The sequence below is a fragment of the Lynx rufus genome, unplaced genomic scaffold, assembly GCF_022079265.1.
Source record: "Lynx rufus isolate CCGP_SWC_20201006 ecotype Redwood Valley unplaced genomic scaffold, mLynRuf1.p SCAF_1, whole genome shotgun sequence".
NCBI lineage: Eukaryota > Metazoa > Chordata > Mammalia > Carnivora > Felidae > Lynx > Lynx rufus.
Window position 1 is genome coordinate 79,735,080 of NW_025814823.1, and position 21,287 is coordinate 79,756,366.

The window sequence follows — 21,287 nt, forward strand, 5'->3', positions numbered from 1 at the left end:
ACAAACGTTTAAGAACTTGCACCGGCACCCCCCTCCCCCCAAAAAGCCTCTTTTGCATAAATACAGATAAACATCAGCATGCTTTCCTAATTTTGGTAATTGCATCCAAGCTAAATGTTGGAACCTGTAAAAATATTTCTGACACAGATAATGATATCAAAAGTAAAGGAAGGAGGGGGCGCCTGGGGGGCTCAGTCAGTTAAGGTCTGACTTCAGCTCAGGTCATGACCTCGTGGTCTGTGGGGTTGAGCCCCGCGTGGGGCTCTGTGCTGACAGCTCAGAGCCTGCTTTGGATTCTCTCTCTCTGCCCCTACCCCCCTCCCCAAAAGAAATAAATACACATTTTTTTTTTCAAAGTAAAGGAAGTAGAATAGAAGATTCTTCCAAGGGTATTGTGGACAGGTAAGTCTAAATGCCTCTAAATACATGGGTAACAGCTAATTCAGAGACTAAGCAAATAAAGGGTTTCATTTTTAACCTTCCCAGAGGAAGATTAAAAAAAAAAAAAACCAAGAAGTATGAAATGAATACTTCCTTAAAGTATTTATGAGAGGAGAAGTTAAAAAACATCTTTGAACATCTGCTGCTCACACGGGTAGTAGGTCTCCTCCGTTGGATGCCTTCCAGATCTGAGCACCAGGAAGACATTAACCTAGAGTCAACCCGAATTACCCAGGCTGGGGGCCAGTCTGGGTTTCAGCTGCTTTGTGACACCAGATCAGAGAGAACTTGTTTATAACTCGGACAGAAAGATCACGCTGCGTTCAGACGGTGTTCTGGATGACTGGGAGCCAGACACTTCAAAAGGCCGAAGTGGGAAGGAAACTCGGCACAGGGGGCTCACGGAACAGAGGAGCTCCCACCCGCCCCCCAGCCGGTCAGATGGAGGAGGCCCAGGCAACCGCTCTGAGCGGGAAGCAGAAGCCCGTGGGTGCGGATTCGGCCGAGTCCCCGGGGGGGGGGGGGGGGGGGTATTTTCATTTTGTCAATTGCACAAAGAAGGAAGATACGCCTCCCCTTTTCTCGCTAAGGAAACGTCCGCACTCATGGGCTTGACCGTGGCCCGTGGGCCGCCTCCCCTTGCAAGGACCCACCGCACTAAAGACCAGCCTATCACCACTTGCCGTGTCTCAGAGATCCAGGCCATCTGGTAAACCCCTCCGCAACCACACATGTCTGCCCCTCCTGTCTCGGTCTCGCTTCCGCCCCCTGAAAGTTGAAGGGCCTGGAATAACAACAGTGAACTTCAACTCGGAGATTTCAGGTCCTGGGGGGGGGGGGGGCAGGGACCTCTGGCATGCAGACGCTCCCTTTGACGCCTCAGGGACGTCTCCTCCAGCAGAGGTCCCTGCTCGGGTATTTTGGCAAGGTGACTCTGAGCTCATCCATGTGCTGAAATGCATAGGGCTTCTTCAGGGTCCAGCCTTTGGAAACCGTTACGGCAGCCACGGTGATTCAGGAAAGGCACCTGTGGGGTCCCCCAGAAGGAGATGTGAGTTTAGGGGGGCAATGGTGTTGTTTGGATTGTACTTCCTGCCATTCCATCAGTCAGGCTTTTCTCTTCCGAGCTGGCAATGAAGTGTTTCCTGATCGCCAAGGGCCTGAGATACCGAGTTACAAGTCCCAGTACCAAAAATAATTCAAGGGCTCGTGGCTTGCCCCAGAAAACACTGACCACGTGTGACAGGCCACAGATCTTTCCTGGTTTAACCCCCACGTGGACTCTGTGATGGGGAGAGTGCTATTACCCCAACTTGACGCCGGAGGAAACTGACTCTCATGGGAAGTAACCTGCCCCGGGGTCATTCCTCTAAAAAGGGCCCCAGACACCAAGGTCCACACTCTTAACCACTAACACCCCACCTGGAACCGGAACACAAGGGGTGTGAATGGCCACAATTAGTGTCCAGAAGGGGCCTGCCTACCTTCCTCCTCAGAAATGAAATTAGGACTAAGACGAATGTAGGTTTTATTCAGCACCATCCTCGAAAGCTGAGGCCTGGGGTTCCTCTGACCCACGGGATCCCTCGGGTGTGGTCAGTAGCCAACTGGCCCGTCTCAGAACAGCCAGCTCTGAGCACTGGGTGTTTCCTCATGACTTGACCTCACAAACAGCCAGCCATTTGGAAACCAGGGCTAAAAAATGTTCCATAATTCCCAATTACAAGCAAAACTCACATGGGATTTAGGGGCGCCTGGCTGGCTCAGTAGGTTGAGCATCCGACTTCAGCTCAGGTCATGATCTCACAGTTCATGAGTTCGAGCTCCACATCAGACTCTGTACTCACAGCTCGGAGCCTGGAGACTGCTTCGGATTCTGTGTCTCCCTCTTTGCTCCTCCCCCATTAGCTCTCTCTCTCTCTCTCTCTCTGTCTCTCTGTCTCTCTCTCTCAAAAATAAATAAACGTGAAAAAAAATTCACATGAGATTTGGTAATGGAGCTACATCTAAAATCAAAGTGGTTCATCTTCTTGTTAGAAAAACTAACAATTTTCTCTATCAAATTATAGGTATATGCATCTGCTTTGTCCGTGGTTCTGATTTAATCCACTTTTCTGGGTCTGTGATGGTAATACTATATATAATTTACAAAAGTACTTTTCCTGCGCTGGCCTTGTATGACCACATTGCGATTGTTTTTATTAATATCTTAAGAACCTAATAAAATTAACTATACCCCCATTTCACTAAAGGCGACTCTCTTCTCAAATTACATCCTGTACTTTTGTATTTTTCTACTTAGGTACATCCTTACCTGTGCCATATACAAAGGGTTGTCATTAAACATAGGCTTTTGTTTAGAAAGTTCAGGTATTTATGAATTCTTGTTTTTGAAAATTACCATAGCTTAATTCACTAATTAATAGTTTGTCATTTTTTACAGAACGCCTCACAAATTTGTATGGCATCCTTGTGCCAGGGGCCAAGCCAGTCCTGTCCTTATCTTTCTAATTTTAGTGTCCGTGCTGCTGAAGCAAGCATTAATTAATACATTTTGAAGTTTCACGCTTTGTCTTAAGCTACTAGTCACAATCTTATAATAATGTCAAAAGTCAGACTCTTCTCATATCTGAAATTTCCAATCATGTAAACTTATCTTTAGTGATGAGATACAAAGCTGACGACATTCAACCATTTTCACCTACTAAAATGATAACCTGATACAAGCTGAAGTGATAATTTTATACAATTTCACCCAACGTATCTGGTTGAGCGCAAACCAGAAAGCTTTGCAAATATGACCTTGAAGCTAAGGAATGAGAAGTAATACGCGTGCTGGAGTCACATTTTCTGTATTTGTGCAAAAGCATATTTTTCTGAATGCGTCTGAGTAGATCTACAACGACGCATTGCCCGTGGTGTTCTGAGCATAAAGAGTGAAAACCACAATTCGGTTGCATATCAGAACTGGCAGGAGTTCTAGTCCAAGGAAGCGATCTGATGATAGCAATGTTGTAATACAGTCTGTGGTGAGTTCTCTTAAGACACAGTGTTCTGTTCTTGTCACTTCCTGTTCGGCTAAATGTAACTTTTGCAATGAGAACGAGCATGGAGGTAGCAAGCTGCGAAAATAATTTGTGAGAGCCAACGCCAAGAAGTAAACATTTATGTCGAGGGAGAATAAGAACATATCTTCTTGAAGATGTGCCGTGCTGACCGAGTGTTAGAAGGGACCGTGGGACGCTGTGTGTGCGTGCGTGTGCCTGTGCTGGGGTGGGGTTGGGGGGAGAGCATGTGTGCGTGTGGGTTTCTACATTCATAGAAGACGAGCCAGAAAGTGTCATTGATTCGAAATGAACTGGCTTGAACTTGGACACACTGGAATTGTACGAAAGGCATCCCCAGAGATTTTGGAGGAAATGAACCAGAACCCCGTTTCCAGTCAGAGTGGAATTAACTCTATAATTGAGTCTGACGCCGTGACTCTGTGAGCTAGGAATTTTGATAGATGGTGTTTTGTGAGCTGAGCCAGGCTGGAGTTTCAGCATACATGACATGCTTGTTTTCCATTTCAGGGGAAGAGTTAAATTCTAGAGCAAGGATGTCTTCATTTCTCTTTCTCTCCTCCTCTTCCTCCTGAATTTAGAAATAGCAAGCAATCGAATCACAGACAGGGATTTCTCAATGGATTCTCCCAAAGCAATGATGGTTAACAGGAGGAAAGCAAGCATCAGGGGTAGGAAGGGTGGGAACAACTCCCACAGCAACCCTGCAGAAGCTTCCATGGGTGTAATCTGAGGCATCACCACTCAGCCATGCGGGCCTTCCAAACAACCCCTTTGAGGGTCCACTGGGGACCCCTGGATCCCAGGCCCTGCCACGGGCTGGAGACAGCATGAGAATCAGGGGTATCATAGGCGGTGGGTGGGTCCTGGGGACCCAGGTAGTTCTGGGGCAGGTGCTCTGGGATGCCAGGCTTGGTGTGTGGGAACCTCTTCACCGTAACTCAGAAGACCTGCTCGCGGAATGTTCAAGACCGCTCACTTGGCTCAGACTGAGCTCCACGGTGTGAGTCTTGGCTGCTCCCACGGAGAGAGCTGGGTAAATTTTGACCCTTCTAGGACTTACCTCATTTATAAAAGGGGGATAAACAGAGCAATTGTGAGGAACACATAAGGAATTGAATGGAAAAGCTTAGGGCAGAGCTTAGCACTTAGGAAAACTAACAAGTGCCTTGTGATGGATCACGCAGTCCATCTAAACCTCTCAGAAGGAAGCCGGGCCCGGAGTTTTGTCAGCCAGGGGGCTTGTGCGTCCCTTGAGGGGAAGAAGAGAGCAAGGTGGATGGCAGAGGGTGAGTGTCCACTGTGGAAGAGGGCGGGAGGTAGCAGGGTACCATGGACGTCCACTCAGAAACCCAGAGTTCACCAGACTTCTCCAAAATCCAGACAGGACAGGGGACATGGCTGTTCCCCAAGCACTCATACTTTCTCTTCCGCATTTTCTATTACTTTTAACATTTTATTTATTTAAATCCAAGTTAGCTAAGCTACAGTGTAGTCTTGGCTTCAGGAGTAGAAGCCCGTGGTTCATCACTTCCATACGACACCCAGTGCTCATCCCAACACGTGCCCTCCTCAGTGCCCGTCACCCATCTAGCCCATCCCCCCACCCACAGCCCCTCTAGCTGCCCTCAGTTTGTTCTCTGTATTTGAGTCTCTTATGGTTTGTCTCCCTCTCTGTTTTTATGTTATTTTTGCATTTTCTTTCAGACTGTGGAGGCTGAAATGTGTCTGGAGAGACTTCTGCTAATCTAGACAACAGGAACAAGAAGCTGGTCTAGTGATAAAATTCCCTCTGCCATTGGGTCCCGTCTTTGCTAGTTGTGATCTGATAATCCTGTCCTCCCCTCCACCCCACGCGAGCTGCATGGAAGCTCACGTCCACAGAGAATACGTCCTCTGCAAGTTCAGCTGCCCCGTGTCTTATGCAGGCTTCCCTTCGAGGTCACCACCTCACCTGGCGGGGTCTTGGAGTCCCCCAACCCCCCCCCACCAGGTGAGGTGATGACCTCTCCTCTTCTGCCTCTTCTCCCTCCTTCCCACTCTCCCATCTTTGTAGGAAAAGCACCCAGGACAGATGGCTGTCCACGTTTACTGGTGACAACCGGAACGTACCAGCAAAGCCTTTGTCTCCCAGTGTGTCATCAGATGCCCATGGAGTCGAACATCCAAGAGGTGGATGTGGCTCGTGGCCCATGCCTGATGCTGTTGTGCAGTCGGCATCCAGACACCGCGTTCTCACAGGGCCCTGAGTCTCAGATGTGCAAGGCTAAGCTTTGGTTTGTGCTTTTCAAAGAACTGAACCCCATGAAAGCGTTTCTGTTAAAGATGAAATTATTTAATTTGACAAAGAAATGAGTCTCAGGAGATTCAGAGGGAAGCAGGCAGGGCTTGGCACATTTCCTCTAATCTCTCTTATCTTCAACCCTGTATCAAAGAGTGTAAACAAAAGCTTTTCCTTTCATATTTATGGGCATCTATCTAAGTTGGCAATATCAATCTGTTCCAAACGCAGTGGTATATATATTTGCTTACTGGGGTAGACTGGATTAAAAGCTGTTCATCTTTCTGGATGGGCTCTTGTGAGCTACAGATTCAGAAATCCTAAAAGCAAATCTTACGAGAGCAAACACATTTTCTCTCTAGCAGTGCTGTCCTGGAAGGGAATGTGCTCTGGGACCAGTGCCCATACATTTCAGCTATGATTTTAGAACATCATTTTAAAACAAATATATATATATATATATATATATATACACATATATATGTGTGTGTGTATATATATATATGTGTGTGTGTATATATATATATATTCACTTCAGCTCAATTTTGATTTTGATAATGCCTTGCCAACAGTAGGGGAAAAAAATCACAAGTGTATCTGGTATTTGTCCCTGATGAGCGCTGGTGCAGATAAACACGTCCGCTTCCAATGACTAGCTCGAAAACAATGATGGCCACAGCTCAGAAGCCTCGCTCACTACTCTGAGGAGACAGATCTCTAAAGCATACTTAGTGTTTGACCTTTTCAGTAAAGGGCATATGAAAAAGAGTCAAATTCCAGACAAAATGGAGAGAATCTAATAAATATACTTAGATTTTTTTTCTCCCCCAAGCGATCAGTCCATTTTAGATATCAAATATCAACCATCTTGGTTGCAAATCTTGAGCCCAGTGGGGGTGGCTGCAGTTTGCGTGGTAAATCGTGGGGCCAGAAGGAGCATCCAGGGCCAGAAGGGGTTCATCCAATTCAAGTACGTAACCAAATTATTTGATACAAATATGGGAAGGATGTGCAATGTTTCTACGTACCCATAACCTGCCGTCTTTTATAGTGCTGGAACTCCAAGCGAGACTAAACTATAATATTTTTAATTTTTTAATGTTTATTTATTTTCGAGAGAGAGAATGAAAACAGGAGAGGAGCAGAGAGAGGGAGACACAGAATCCAAAGCAGGCTCCAGGCTCTGAGCTGTCAGCACAGAGCCCGATGCAGGGCTCGAACTCACAAACCACAAGATCATGACCTGTGCTGAAGTCAGACGCTCAACCAACTGAGCTACCCAGGTGCCCCCAAATTTTTTAAATTTTACGTCATATGTCTCTCTCTCTCTCTCTCTCTCTCTATATATATATATATATATACACACACACAACCAAATACAAAGATCAAACATTTGCCAAAAATTGAAAGGAGTGACTTTACAGAGCTCATTTAAATAGTCTTGGGGTGGCCTGGTGGCTCTGTATTTGATGAGGGGAAAGATGTTCCCCAAATGGTATTAAGCAAAGATAAGAAAATCAGGCTGCAAAGTATGATTGTCTTTTTATAAAAATAAGTGTGCAGAAGAACACTGAACCGATAATCACATTTAGCTGTGATTATCCCTGGGCAGGGGAATTACGGAATGTTTTTTCCTTCCTTTAGATTTCTGCATTTTGTGCTTGATGTGTATTGTCTCTAAGTGACATGTTTCATAAGAAGAAGGGTCTGGAGTTTTGAGGAACGTCAGTGTGCCTTCAGGGTGGGAGCCGGGCCGGGGGCAGCTTGCCCCCAGGACAGCAGCTGAAGATCTCCCAGTGAGCCTCTAAAAACAGAGCAAGTTGCAGAAGTTGAAGTGAAAACCACGAGACTCTTTCTCTTCTGAAGGGCCTCCTCAGGGAGGATGTGCCGATGTAGGACAATCCCCTCCTCCAGGCAGACCTCCGTCATGGATCCTGGCTCTCCAGGAGCCCCTTACTTACACCTGCAGCCTATGGTTCTGGGACACAGCACCCCATCAGCCAGGTTGGTTCAGCCCTTCACTCCTCTCTTCCTTCTGCCTTTTCGGTGTGGAGAAAGAGAAAGTTTCATTCTAAAAGCTACCAGGGACCCGTGAGAGTTCTTTGTATAACCAGCGAGTTCTTCGGGGAAATTAAAAAAAAACAAAAACAAAAAAACAAAACAAAAAAAAAAAACAAAACATACTTAGGGAAAAAAAAAAAAGACTAAGTCAATTGTTTAGGAAAAATACTTTTGGGCACAAATGACCAAGTTAGTAACCAGGTCTCGCTCTCTCCAGATGACCTGTCGCGGCCCAAGTCCCCAGCAGCAGCAAGCTGGCACGCTTGGGTGCATTACGCCTGATTTCTGAGCACCGTCCCTGAAGAAATGACCCTCCGGACTCAGGCTGCCCACTCCTCTCTGGAGAACTTCATACGTCAGATCCAATGTCCACTGGCCCTGGGCTCAGGTCTGTTCAAATAAGGAATTCTCATCAGGTAGAGGGGGGCAGATTGCAAATAAATTCTTCCAGGCAGTGTGATTCCCAGACCTGGGTTTCACAGGTGAGTGAACCAAAATGGGGTGAGGGACAGACAATAAAGACCAAAAAAGGGGGATAGATTTCCAGGTGCCAGTTAAGGACAATTTTCAAAATAACAATTCCCTATACCCTTCTTGCCAAATCCTACCATCATCTCATTAAAAACAAAACAAAACAAAATATTTTTTAATATGAAAAAAGCCAGGAAGGACATCATCTCAGAATAGAGAACAGTCCTGGCCAAGAGAGCTCCTCGGACCCATCATTCTGTCGTCCCATCATTCTCAAAGTCCAGGGTACTCATCATCTTCCCATCTCGCCTGGGGTTCGTGAGCATTTCTTGACACAAGGACCTGGCACCAGGACAGGACGACGTTCCTGGGTAAGTGTGAGTGGGGCCTGTGTGGGGTTGGACAGCGTCCCCCCCCAAATACAGGTCTACCCAGAACCACAGAAGGTGACCTGAATTGGAGAAAGGGTCTTCTTGGCAGATGAAACTTTAAAACGAGGTCAAGTTAGATCGGGGTGGGTCCTCACCCAATGCCTGGGGTCTGTATAAGAAGAGGGGAGAGCGGGGGCACAGGGAGAGCGTGGGGAAGGAGGCAGAGGCTGTAGTGACGCATCTACCAGCCAAGGACGGTGAGGCTCGCCCAGCAGAAGCTCGGACGCCGGCAGGAGCAGACCCTCCCTCTGAGTCCCGCCAGCACTTTGATGCTGGACTTCGGGCCTCCGGAGCCAGGAGGGTCCTCCTGCTGTATTAGCCTCCCGGTTTAAGGGGCTCTGTGAGGCAGCCCCAGGGGAGTGACAGGAGGAAATACAAGGGCAGATCCATTCAGGTATGGAGCTTGGGAGCAGGTCTGTAGAGACGGGGCTCTTGGGAGACGCCTTGAGAGAAAAACCTCTTTCATCAGCCAAAGGGAGAGGTCGAGAGTCAAGGGGCTGGGGAAATTTGGGGCCTGGGGAACAGTGTGCAGCTGGCCCAGGAGTAGGCAACGGCCTGCCTGGTTGACAGGCTGCTGGGACATTGCAGCGGTGGGATGCGTCCCGGGGGAGCCGCCGCTGCTGACCCGGGGGTGGGGGGTGCCTCTGCCTCCATTCTGCAGCCAGCCAAGGCCCCCAGACGCTCTGCCCTTCTTACCAGGCTGACTGTCCGGAGGCCAGTAGTTTCTGGCGCTGGGAAGCGAAAGGTTTTACTAAAACTTCCTAAAGGTGGCGAAATGATCAGATCATCTGGGTGACTCTTCTCTTGAAGGGACCTCATTGTTAAGAGATTACCCGTTTCTTCGAAGCGTGATCTCTTTCCAAGATCGATGCACGCACAGGTCTCACGGCCCAGCGTGCATGGCAGAAATCCGGCAAACCTTACTGCACAAGTACTCTTGCGAGGCCCGGGGTCAGGCCCCTACCCCTTAATGTCCTCATTCATAAGTGGGGGCCCTCCTCCTCATAAACACTCAAACCTAACTCCCAGGCTTTATTGTGACAATCGAATGAAATTGTGTATATGTAGCACCGTGCCTGGGATGCACTTAGTAAATGTTAACTAGTCCATTTTTAGTATTCCTTTTATGTTTATGAGATAGATAGGGAAGGAACACCTGTGGTAGAAAACTAATTGGAAAAATTTATGATACGTTTTACCCAAGAATAACTCGGTGCGGTCATGAAACGAAATATAATTCGGATTCCTTAGTGGAGTCCTTGTGTTTCCACAGCCTGCCGGCGGGGGGGCGGGGGGGAGGGTGGGGGGGGGGTCTGGTGGGGAGGATGGTTAGCCAAACTCTTCTTGGACCCAAGAACGTTTCTTGCACATTGTTCTGGAACAGCGTCCTCAGCCTCATTGGTCAGTCATCCTAGCACATGTCGCAAGGAGCCGCGTCACCCCGAGGTGCCCTCACCCCAGCCTGGCACAGCAGCTCAGTCCGTCCCTTCTCTGGTTCTGCAGGTGAGCAAAATTCATGGAGGTTGCTTCCAAGTGTGTTTTTGTCGTTCTCACCCTGGGAGTTTTCTCTTTTGGGGTCATCTTTTTTTCTTTCTTTCTTTCTTTCTTTCTTTCTTTCTTTCTTTCTTTCTTTTTATGATTAGCAAAGAGCTACATAAATTAAAGTCAGTAACCATTTGTCAACAGTCTACCCTATCTGTATTTGCCTTTTAATGCTCCTGCTTTGGGTGTATATTCGTTTAACCTTGTTGCATTTCATTTAAATTTTTTTAAATGCTTATTTGAAAGAGAGACAGAGAGAGAATGAGCAGGGGAGGGGCAGAGAGAGAGAGACAGAGAGACAGAGAGACAGAAACTGAAGCAGGCTCTAGGCTCCAAGCTGTCAGCACAGAGCCCAATGCAGGGCTCAAACTCACGAAAAGCAAGATCATGACCTGAGCTGAAGTCGGACGCTTAACCTCCTGAGCCCCCCCAGGGGCCCCTCGCTTCATTTTTACATAATCGAATCCATGGCTATTCCCTCTGTAGTTTCTTCAGTCGACTTATGCTTAGAAAACAGCCTTCCGAGGTTGGTTATATAATTCTACTGATGTTTGAATTTAGATCCTTTTTTCCTAACTCTCTAATCCATCTGGATTTTTTTTTTTTTGTATTTGATTTGACGTACAAATCTAACTATTTTTGTCTATTGCTTTGCTGTGTTTTTTACAAATATCAGCTTATATCCCAGCATTCTTTATTTAAAATGTAGGGGGTTTTTTGTTTTGTTTTTTGCTTGAAATGGAGGCTTGATCACTTGGTTAATAAACTTCGTCTACAGGTAGTCTTTCCTGAAATTGCCCATTAAATGATTGGAAGGTGCACAGATCAGGTAGAAAATGTGGAGAACTCCCAGGCTTGGACAGGGATCAAGGCAATGACTGGGGGGACCAGGCTTTCCCACGGCTGCGCCCTAGCCCCGGCTGGGCACTGACTCTTTGCTAATAGGTGCTGGGCCCAGGGTTCCTTTGCTGGCTTACTGGCCCTTCCTGAGTAAACGTTAATCCCCACTACAGCTTACTAAACAAGCGGCTGCATATTGGAGTGTTGGGCAAAGGCACAGCCTAGGCCAGAGCAAACACCCCCAACACAGGGGGTCCGGCCTCTAGATACAACGGGACTCTGCAAGAGTCCTGAGAGATGGCTCTGGGCCCTGACTGAAGACTGCCTTCACCTGCCCAGGCGGGCTTCCAGAATGCACCTGATGGCTCGGTGAGAAGGGCAGGAAAGAAGCCAGGGGACCATGGAACAGTGGGACGCGGTAGCCTGCGTCCAATCACGGATACTCATAAATGGAGGCTTCTTTGCTACTCTTTCCTTCCCCAGAAACTCCATCCTGAAGCCACGGAGTGGGTTGAAGCAAGGTGGATGTCCATGCCAGGAGGAAGGCACCACGGAGGAGCACAGTAGGTGAGTGTGGCATCTGGGGGGTCTCCCGGAGCCCAAGCAGGTGGCGGGTGGGGGGGGGGGGAGCATCCAAGGGGGTGTGGTGCAGCCATAACATCAGAGCCCAGTGGGATGGGGACTGAGGTGTGGGGGTGTGTGTCTGGGACTGGCAGCCTGGGCAGGGTGAGGGAGTGGAGTCAGGGTGGCAGAGAGGCAAGGAGGGGGCAGTCCAGACACCGATGCCAGAGCACCTACTGAGAGGAGGGAGGAAGGCAGCGTGGGGGTGGAGTCTGGTGAGAGGCGGGCAGCATTTGGGAACTCAGTACAAGGGTGAGAGAAGGCAACTAGGAGGCTCAGGGCTGGGGACGGAAGTCACAAATGCAGATGGGGTGAAAGCTAAGACTGTGGTCCTGGATTTGAGTTGGGGATGCTGGCTTGACCTGGTGGCTTTCGATGAATAGAGGGTTGTGTGTGTGTGTGTGTGTGTGTGTGTGTGTGTGTGCGTGTGCCCTCTGGCTTCATCCCTGAGATCTTGCCTGGACCTTGGTTTCTAAATCCTTTCTCCCTGCAGAGACAGCACTCCTCAGAGACTGGCTGAGGTGAGCCTGAAGCCACTGAGAGCCGGCAGAGGAGCAGTGATGACACACAGGCCCGTTGAAGGGCTCCACTGTCAGAAGCTCCCAAATCTGAGGATATCTGGAAACCTCTGAGCATCAGGAGAGCTGATGATGGTAACGGATGGGGATCCACTGAGTGAAGTGACAACCAAGAGTCCACACGGAGAGAAATAACTACAGGAATCAATACATCAGGAGTCAGACGAGAGGCTGGGGCACCTGGGGGGTTCAGTCGGTTGCGTGTCTGACTTCGGCTCAGGTCACGATCTCACCATACGTGGGTTCGAGCCCTGCATCGGGCTCTGTGCTGACAGCTCAGAGCCTGGAACCTGTTTCGGATTCTGTGTCTCCCTCTCTCTCTGCCCCTCTTCAGCTCTCTCTCTCTCTCTCTCTCAAAAATAAACTTTAAAAAAGAAAAGAAAATACGCCCTGAAATATTTAGGGGTTATGGAACATCATTTGGGCAACTTATTCTCCAAGGTTCCAGGAAAGATTTATTTGTGCTGCGCTTGTAGCTTTCCTGTAGGTAGATTATACTTGATTACAAAGTCTCTCCAACTTCCTGGGGGGGGGGGGTGCCTCCCTGCAGTAGGGGGATGGGAGCTTCCGAGGAAGCAGGTGTATCCACCTGGGGAGTCCTGTTCTCGCTCTCTCTAGCACTGGAGGGGTTCCAGGTCACAGGTGTGGCAGCCGCAGTGACACAGGCACGTTCTAGAAGGCCGGTGCGGTGTGCCAGCATCCTAAATAAAGGACAAGGAGACCTCAGATGATGCCAACACAGGGGGACGGGGCAGGCTGACTGGCTCCCGCGGGGAGGGCCAGGAAATGTGTGTCCTGGGACTCTAGTCCAACTGACACCCTGTGGGAGGACATCAGAGAATCTGAGGACCCGGGATGGTGGCAAGGCTAAAAATAACCAGAGCTGCTGTTTACTCTGTGCGTGAAATCCTCTCCTCACATTCTCTCTCGTGACTGTCACAACCGCCCCGTGGGGCGAGGGCAGTTAGTGCCCCCGTGGGACAGGCGGAAACCGAGGCCCAGAAAAGTCACACGACAGGGCCTGTGGTGACCGATGTCCCCCACATGGTCACTTCGCAGTGCACACAAATGCTGCGTCTGTGTTCTATGCCTGGAGCTAATATAACATGGTGTGTCCATTACACCTCAACAAAAAAAATAAAGTGTAAATAAATGACAAACAAACAACATGGCAAAGGTGCGCGGTCCGGCCTTCACTCCTGGCCATCCCAGGAAGGGGACAGTTCTCCGGCCGGCAGCCCAGGGAGCTGAGACACACGTGCTCCAGGCCAGACTTGGACCCCCACCGAAAGCCCAAAGCTGGGCCTTCTGGAACATCCATTCCTGCCTGCCTGAGCCCCACGGCCCGGGTCCTTGAGGGCCGAGGTCACGGACACACTTCTCCCGGATGTGGGAGCCACAGCATCGGTTGAGGATGAACCACAGCACTAGTTACTGTTAGTGGCCCAAGGTGGCAGGACAGGCTCTTGGCTCAGTGTGGGGCTCACAGCCACCTGCACAATCCTCCCCTCTCTGCTCCTCCTGGAAGCAGACAGCCTCCTTCCTGTCCCCCCAGGCCCCCACCGCCCTTCCCTGGCACAGGGGACTGGGGGTGGCCAGGGCCAGCAGGCACAGTCCCATCTGGACCCTCGGATCAGGGGCTCTGGGCTGTGGGCTTGCATCAGGCCTCCTTGTCCCACACACGTGGGCCTGGGGAGGGCTGGGGTCCTGGGGACAGCCCCACCATGTTCTCCTGTCCCCCACGAGTGTGACAGGGAAGGAGGCAGGGGGCCCAGGCCCACGGCCTCTGCAAGGGGCTGCCTTCTGTCCCTTCACTTGTCCTAGGACAGGGACTGAAAGACGAAGACGAGAAGGGACGGACGGGCCAGTCTGCAGCCTGCACACCCAGCCTGGAGCCCAGCACTCCAGGGTTCTGGAGCCCTGGTCCACCCGACCCCCCGGCCTCCTCCCAGTGCAGCCTTCCAGAGGGAGCAGAACCACGTCTCCATGCTTCTCTCTTTCCGATGGTGGCCTCCGGGGCGCGGAAGGGGTCCTTCCACATGTTTAGGCTCAGATGCTAGAAGTAGACGAGGCATATAAAGGAATATATAAGCTCTACAGTACCCAAATAAATACTATTACCCTAGTTACTTGCAGGAACATGAAGGGGAATAAATAATCAGGAGCAAAGTTACTTTTATCCCCACAGTAGCCACTTCCAGTAACCCTTTGGGGTCATTTCAGGCCTTCTGGAACCTGCAGTCCTCTGACCTCCCCCACAACCCCTAGGGATGGCCACAGCTCCCAGGCAGCCCTGAAATCAAACAGCCCCTCCTGATATTAGCAACGGTGACGGTGACAATACTGGCGAGTGGCCGCAATAAAGATGCCATCTTATTTATATATAACAGGCACTTTTGTCACTTGTCATTCACATTCCCCTATCCCTACAAGAGTTTCCGCAGAAGCCACAGGTCACTTCCCACATCCGAGATCTTTAAGGGCGAGGGTGATCCTTCCCGCCCTCCAGTGTTCCCACTTCCTGGAGAGGCAGGCCCCAGGCGGCCCCAGGGGATCCCATCCCCCCCCCACCCGTCCTTCTCAGTGGGGAGCCTGCTCTCTGGGGTCCAGAGCCCTCCACCCAAGGCAGGGAGAATTTATACCCTCCTCCACCCTCCCTCTGGGTCAGTGATATTTTCCGGCCTGTGTGGAAGGCTCCACTTCCCTTCCCATTAGCGGCTTCTTTGCCGTTCCAGAACCTTCCACATTAGCCCAGGAAGTGGACCCTGTCCACCCAGCACTGCTGATCGATGTGCACACACAGTCAGCAGATCAGCGTGGATGGAGGTCTAGATAGCACCCCTGCAGAGCCCCTGGCCTGTCAAAGAGGAAGTGCTTTTGGTCTCTTTACAGGACAGACTCTGAACCTTCCCAGCTCCCTTATTGGTGGCTCTGAGAAGACACCACTGGGCCCTCCTGCCTTTCTGCAACATTCATCCCTTTTAGTGCTGCTGGGAGACCACTGCTGGGTATGGGGCTAAGTGTGAATTCAGCCCTTTACCTGCACCTCTCCCCTTCCCACCCTCCCCACCTCCTCCTGCCTCCCTCCCCCACCCCTTTTCCAATCCCCCTCCCCTTCTCTCCCCCTGCCTCCCTCTCCCACCCTTCTTCCCCTCCCCCTCCCCCTCCTTTCCCCCACTCCTTCTCCTCTTCCCCTTCCCTCCCCCACCCTTCTCCCCTCCCACCCTTCTTCCCCTCCCCCTCCTTCCCCACTCCTTCTTCTCCTCCCCTTCCCTCCTCCTCCCTCTCCCTGCCTCCCTCCCATCATCTTCCTCCCTCTGTCTCCCTCCTTCCCATTTCTCTCCCTCCCTCTCTCCCTCCCACCCCCCTTCTCCTAAGTAACACATTTGACTTTGAAATGAGAACAAAATTCTTTCATCACCTCATTATGAAATTCACTCCTTTGTGATGACTTTTTAAAACCTGCTGAGCGGATGGTACTGTATCCCTTATCCAGGACCTCAGTGCCATGCTGATCTGTGCGGGTCTCAGTCCCTAAATTCGCCACCTTAACCTCGAGTCTATCCTGCTGGTGTCAGATACCCATCTGCCCTCCAGTTTGAAGCTGGGATCGCTGTTGGGCGCGTGGCACAGAGGATTGCTTTTGATTTTCTGCTGTGAAGCAGGCCGGCAGCCCCAACCCGAGCCCCAGGACCCCGCGGGAGGCCCCGCATCCGGGGCCTGACTCTGCTCCGCGGGCTGGGCCTCGCTCCACAGGAACCGCCTGGGACCCGGAGCCGCCAAATCCATTTGGCTCTATTTAGGCACTAAGTACAGGAAGGTAGTTATTGTACAAGATTAGTTTCCTGTAGGCCGTAAATGGGCAGTGGCAGAAAATACAGGATGGATTTATTAGCGTGCAAGGTCAGCCGAAAGGAAGACAGGCCCGTGACTGCTTTTCTCTCCTCTCCCTCACCGCCCCAGCGGCAAGCCAGGCTGGAAAAGACCCTGTAACAACTTAATCACTTCTTAATAGTTTTAAGCGAATTCAAAAGGCTGCAGGATGCCGACGCCTGGAGGTCAGGGCTGCCTGGAATATGTTAGGAATGCCCGTTTTTACTGGAGTTGCTGACGGGGATTAGAAGCCCCTGCAATCCGGGGTTGGTGAGGGTTTGTTTCTTGTTTTGGGTTGGTCTGCCTTATGCGGTGGTGATTGGCCAGGTCTTCCCTTTGAAGCTAGAATTTTACCTTTGGGAATAAAACAGCAGCTTCTGACAGTTTAAAACAAAAAGAAGTGCGTGATCCTTTGAAAACACACAGTTCCCGGGAGCAGGAAGGTGGGACGCAGCAGACCTTATCAAGGCATTCGGGACAGAAGCCACCTTCCTTACCCGAGCCTTCCCGGCGGCAGCGTTAGAAACAGAACCCTCCCTTTTCCCTTTTGAGATTTTTTTTTTTTCAAATGGCTTAAAGCTGTCAGGTAAAATTAGGCCCTGCAAGTAGCAGATGAAGTATTTGGATCCGGTTTTCCAGTGCTTTTGCACGAAAGGTTGTAATTCAATTTTTAATTACACCCGAGATCTGCAGCGAGTTACGGGAGACCCCTCCTCCTCGGTTCGGCGGAGGCCCTGGCGCCCCCCTGTCTCCCGAGCCCCGCGCACTCCTCCGCTCAGGCAGGAGGGGCTAAGCAGGGGTGCGGGAATAAGGGAAACAGCCCCTCCTCTCCACCCCTTCCTGGCAGAGGAGAGCCTTGTTGGGCATGTGCTTTCCTAATTTCTTCGGGAAGTGCAACACTTTTACTTAGTAAAACGGCTGGTGAGAACATGTCCTCACATAGAAAGGGCCCCAGGAACGTTTCCTGAGTGACCTAACTCCCCCCCCGCCCCCTCCGGGCTTGTTGCCCTCTGTGACCTAGGACAGCACCTGCTGCTGCCTAAGGGCCTTCGGGGGTGCTGTCACAGCCCCCCTGGACTGCTGCGGAATCAGAGCAGATGGGAGGGGTCCAGACTTGCACCTCCATTTCTGAGGGGCAGACAGGCCCCTGCCGGTTCCGAGATGCTGTTCCTCGGGGCTCAGGGAACAGTACTGGCTTCTCCACTGGGTCCACGTGTCCAAGCTGTGCTGCCCGTATCGGAAAGTTCGAAAGGGCTCCCTCCCAAGGACAGATCTTCAACGGATGTTCTACTTGTGCTCAATGCCGTCCTTCCTCGGAGCTCGGGTAAAGGTCCACGGACCAGACGCCCCCACCTCAGCCCACCTGCGCGGCCCTGCTGGGGATCAGGGAGGCTGCGAACACTCCTACGTCTAGGATTTGTTGAAGGATTGGATAATAGTGGCTTGGCTGGCCTTTCCTCCCTCCTTCCCTCTCCCGGGGAGACCAGGGTCTGGGGTGGGTGCAAGCCCCAATTGTATCTGTCTGGCAGCTGCTGGAATCTCCGGGACGGGCCAGACTCAGCTTCTTGTGACCCTCCCCAAGCCAGTTATCTATCCCAAATAAACCCAGAGATCGAGGGGGGAGTTCACATCCGAAACTGTGCCAGAGAGAGCCTCTGCAAGGCCATCCGAGGCCAAATGCTAGTTGGCTGTTTCTTCACTGGGTCAGCAGCGTCTCCATGCAGCCCAAACCCAGGCCCGTAAGGGGACGGGTTTTCCTTTATGCTGTTCAGGTAGGTTGCTGTCCACCTCGCAGACCTCCACTCTCCTCCCCGGTTCCCTGCTTCGGGCTGCGTCAGGAGGCCTGCGGAGCCAGCTGGGGCATCACTCTGGGGGCGGAAGGTGGACACTTTGCTCCTGCGTAAACCCCCTGAGAGCCCTCACCTTGCAGTCCTTGGTGACGCGTCCTCCAACTGACGGGTGACGGGACCTCTGCCAGCTGCGACTGACACGGTGGCTCTGACGTGCCTGCCTCTTCTTACCCGACACCACCCTCCCCGTGCTCACCCCCTTCGATGATGTGCTGTGATCATCTCCCGCAGGGAGGATGCACTGAGTAGGTCCCGTTGAGCCCCGTGTCCAGGTAAGAACCCCTCGCCCTCACACGGGCAGGCACCCATCGCAAAGGCACGGTCAAAGCCATTTTCAAGCCAACGGAACAGACAGAACGGGGCAGGATGAGACACAGCAGGGTAGCACGGAGTATTGAGTAAGTAGATGAATCACCAAAGAAACACAGGAGCACTGGTGGGCGAGTCCCAGGCATTACTGACTTAGGATTTAGTACGTTAAAAAAAGGTACGTTGCATCTGTATGCTTAAACCAGTTCTCCTTATTATAAAAATGAACAAACACGCTGTGGTATACTGTATGCTAGAATATTACCCAACTGTTAAAAACAAGGAGTGAAGTCTAGATACGTACTACAACATGGAGGAACCCGGGGAAAAGAAGCCAGACGCAAGGGCCACATAGCGTATAGTGCCATTTACTTGAAGTAACCCAGAAGACCCAAATTAATAGAAACAGAACGCAGATGAGCGCCAGGGGCTGGGGGTACGGAGGAACAGGGAGGTGAGCCAAATGGGCCTCTTTTTAGGATGATGTAAATATCCTGGAATTAGATACTGGTGATGGACGCACAACTTTGTGATCATACTAAAAACAATGGGCTTAGGGGCACTTGGGCGGCTCAGTCGGTTAAACGTCCAACTCTTGGTTTGGGCTCAGGTCATGATCTGGCGGTTTTGTGGATTTCGGCCCCGCGTTGTGTTCTGTGCTGGCAGCACAGAGCTTGCTTGGGATTCTCCGTCTCCCTCTCTCTTGCCCCTCCCCGCCGGCGCTGCCTCTGTCTCTCTCAAAATAAATAAATAAACTTCAAAACAAAACAATGGACTTGCACAATTTAAAAGGGTGGATATTATGATATCTGAATTATGTATCGAAAGAGATCAACTAAAAAATGAGAGCCAATGGCAGGTGGAAACAGAAATGACTCCCCCTGTGCATCACACCTTCACACAAGGCTGAAACACCACACCACGTTTGTGCAATAATCCTTTTCGGGGCAAAGGTCCCAGATTTGGACAAGTACCTTGTGTCACAATAAAACTTTCTAGAGGACCTAGTTTGCTCAGCGTCCTGGCCAACGCACATGTTCCTTTTGAGTTTCAGTTTTCATGAACCTGCAGAGGAGTGAAGAGGCATCTGGAAGGAACGGCCAACTTAGGCAAGACCTTAGCCTACTTGAATAACTTTGGCCTGGAAACCAAGCACATTCGTCTGTTTCATTACAAGTCCCAAACTCAATGAAATGAGTCTCCAGTTAACTAGTGTCCGGGGATTGGGGATTTTCACCCACTTTGCCGTGTACAGGAGAGGGCTTCCTTGCCAGCTTGAGCTGGATTTGTAGGCAAGCTGATTTCCCAACCCAGGTAGGCTAAGTCTGTCTTCCATTCTGCACATTCCCCACAACCCCCCTGGCTCGGATCCCCAGTTTCCACATCAGCAAATGTTGAGCAAGAAATTCTATTTCTTAATTGCTTAGACTCCAAGGACAGACATACAGGGGAAATGGCATGGCATCCCTCTAACCACAGATCTTGAAGACGTGAAGTGGACCGAAAGGAGACGAGACCCCATTCTCCCCGGTCCTCTGACATTTCAGGGGACCCCACTCTACAGTGGCAGAAACAAAAACACAGTAGCTAGGGCCACAGTGCCGTGTTAGAACTCAGTCAGACCCCTGGTTTCGTGTTATTCACACAAGCGTCTGCTGTCCTCACCCCGTGATCCCTGCGCACGGCCCTCTTCGCTTCAGGCCTGTGTCTCTCCTCCTCACCTGTCCCTACTGTTGCCCTGTTGCACTGTCCCAGCATGTTGCCCTGTTCGCTCCCAACGTGCCTCTCAGAGGAGCTGATTGTCAACACTCAGACCCTAGAGGAAACAAAGGAATTCCCCCCACCCCCATCCTGTTGACCAAAACCACAGAAGTTACTCGCATGACAACCCCTGAGAGAAACGACAAGAACAGTGTGGACTGGTGGAGGGTTCCGCTCGCTCCTTGTTTGGTTGGTTGGCCAGTCTGTATCTCGGCCGTCTCTGAGGGTCCATTCCTCCCCCTCCCCGAAGTGCAAGGACCTAGAAAAACCACCTGCCAGACAGTAGAAATGTAACACGTGCGTGCCAAAGAAATGAGTGAAGGTTGACAGCATTTTAAAGCTTAAATCTGAGACTTCCCTAAAATTAAATTGTAGGCCCCCAAGCTTCTTAAATGCCAAGAACTGTGGCCTCTTCTGATGCCCGTGATCCCCCCACGACGGTGTCCCCGTGGCAGGGAGTCGGGAGATCTGGGCTTGTAGCCTCGTCTGCCAGGAATAGGCGGCTTGTCCCAGCAGGGGATGCCATCTCTAAAGCCGAGATTGTTGGGCATTAAGGGAAGGGATCAGACAAGGGGAGGCAGAACAGACAAGGGATTTAAGAGGGGGTGTGCAAAGGTGGGCAGAAAACAAGGGACAGTGGGGTGAGCTCTTCCCGAGGGAGGGGTGTGTACTCCCCATGCTCCGAGGACATGGTCTCCTTGTGAGCCTGGCTTCCCCAGCCCAGCTTGAGCCCCTCCCATCACAGGTGTCCCCCACCTCCCCACCCCCACCAGGCACATAGCAGGCAGCCTGTGGCCAGCAACCTCTCAAGTGAACTGAACTTCCAAGACCATCTGAAAAAAGCAGAGTCTGAGTCAGCCCCTTTAGTGTCACTGGTCTCCTGTTCAAAATCACATCTTACTTGGTAAAAGGATTTCAGGACCGGGGGCGCCTGGGTGGCTCAGTCTGTTAAACATGTGCCTCTTGATCTCGGCTCGGGTCATGATCTCACAGCTTATGAGTTCGAGCCCCGCATCGGGCTGTGCGCTGACAGCGTGGAGACTGCTTGGCATCCTGTCTCTCCTTCTTTCTGCCCCTCTCCCCCCAAAAACAAATAAACTTTAAAAACATTTTTAAAAAGTGTTTCAGGATCGTGTGCCAGGGAAGCCATGGCCCCTGCCATT

General features: G+C 50.9%; 1 long non-coding RNA gene across 2 annotated transcripts; it reads left to right on the forward strand.

Moving 5' to 3' along the window:
- Window positions 1–7,029: 7,029 nt before the first annotated feature.
- Window positions 7,030–12,568, forward strand: LOC124516736 (uncharacterized). 2 transcript variants are annotated; one of them, XR_006963229.1, is made up of 7 exons: window positions 7,030–7,070; window positions 7,432–7,791; window positions 8,066–8,236; window positions 8,510–8,690; window positions 10,135–10,253; window positions 11,616–11,699; window positions 12,247–12,568. It is a non-coding gene; the product is annotated as an uncharacterized LOC124516736 (long non-coding RNA). The 2 variants fall into 2 exon arrangements; XR_006963181.1 differs by having other exon boundaries at window positions 8,514–8,690.
- The last annotated feature ends 8,719 nt before the right edge of the window (window positions 12,569–21,287 follow it).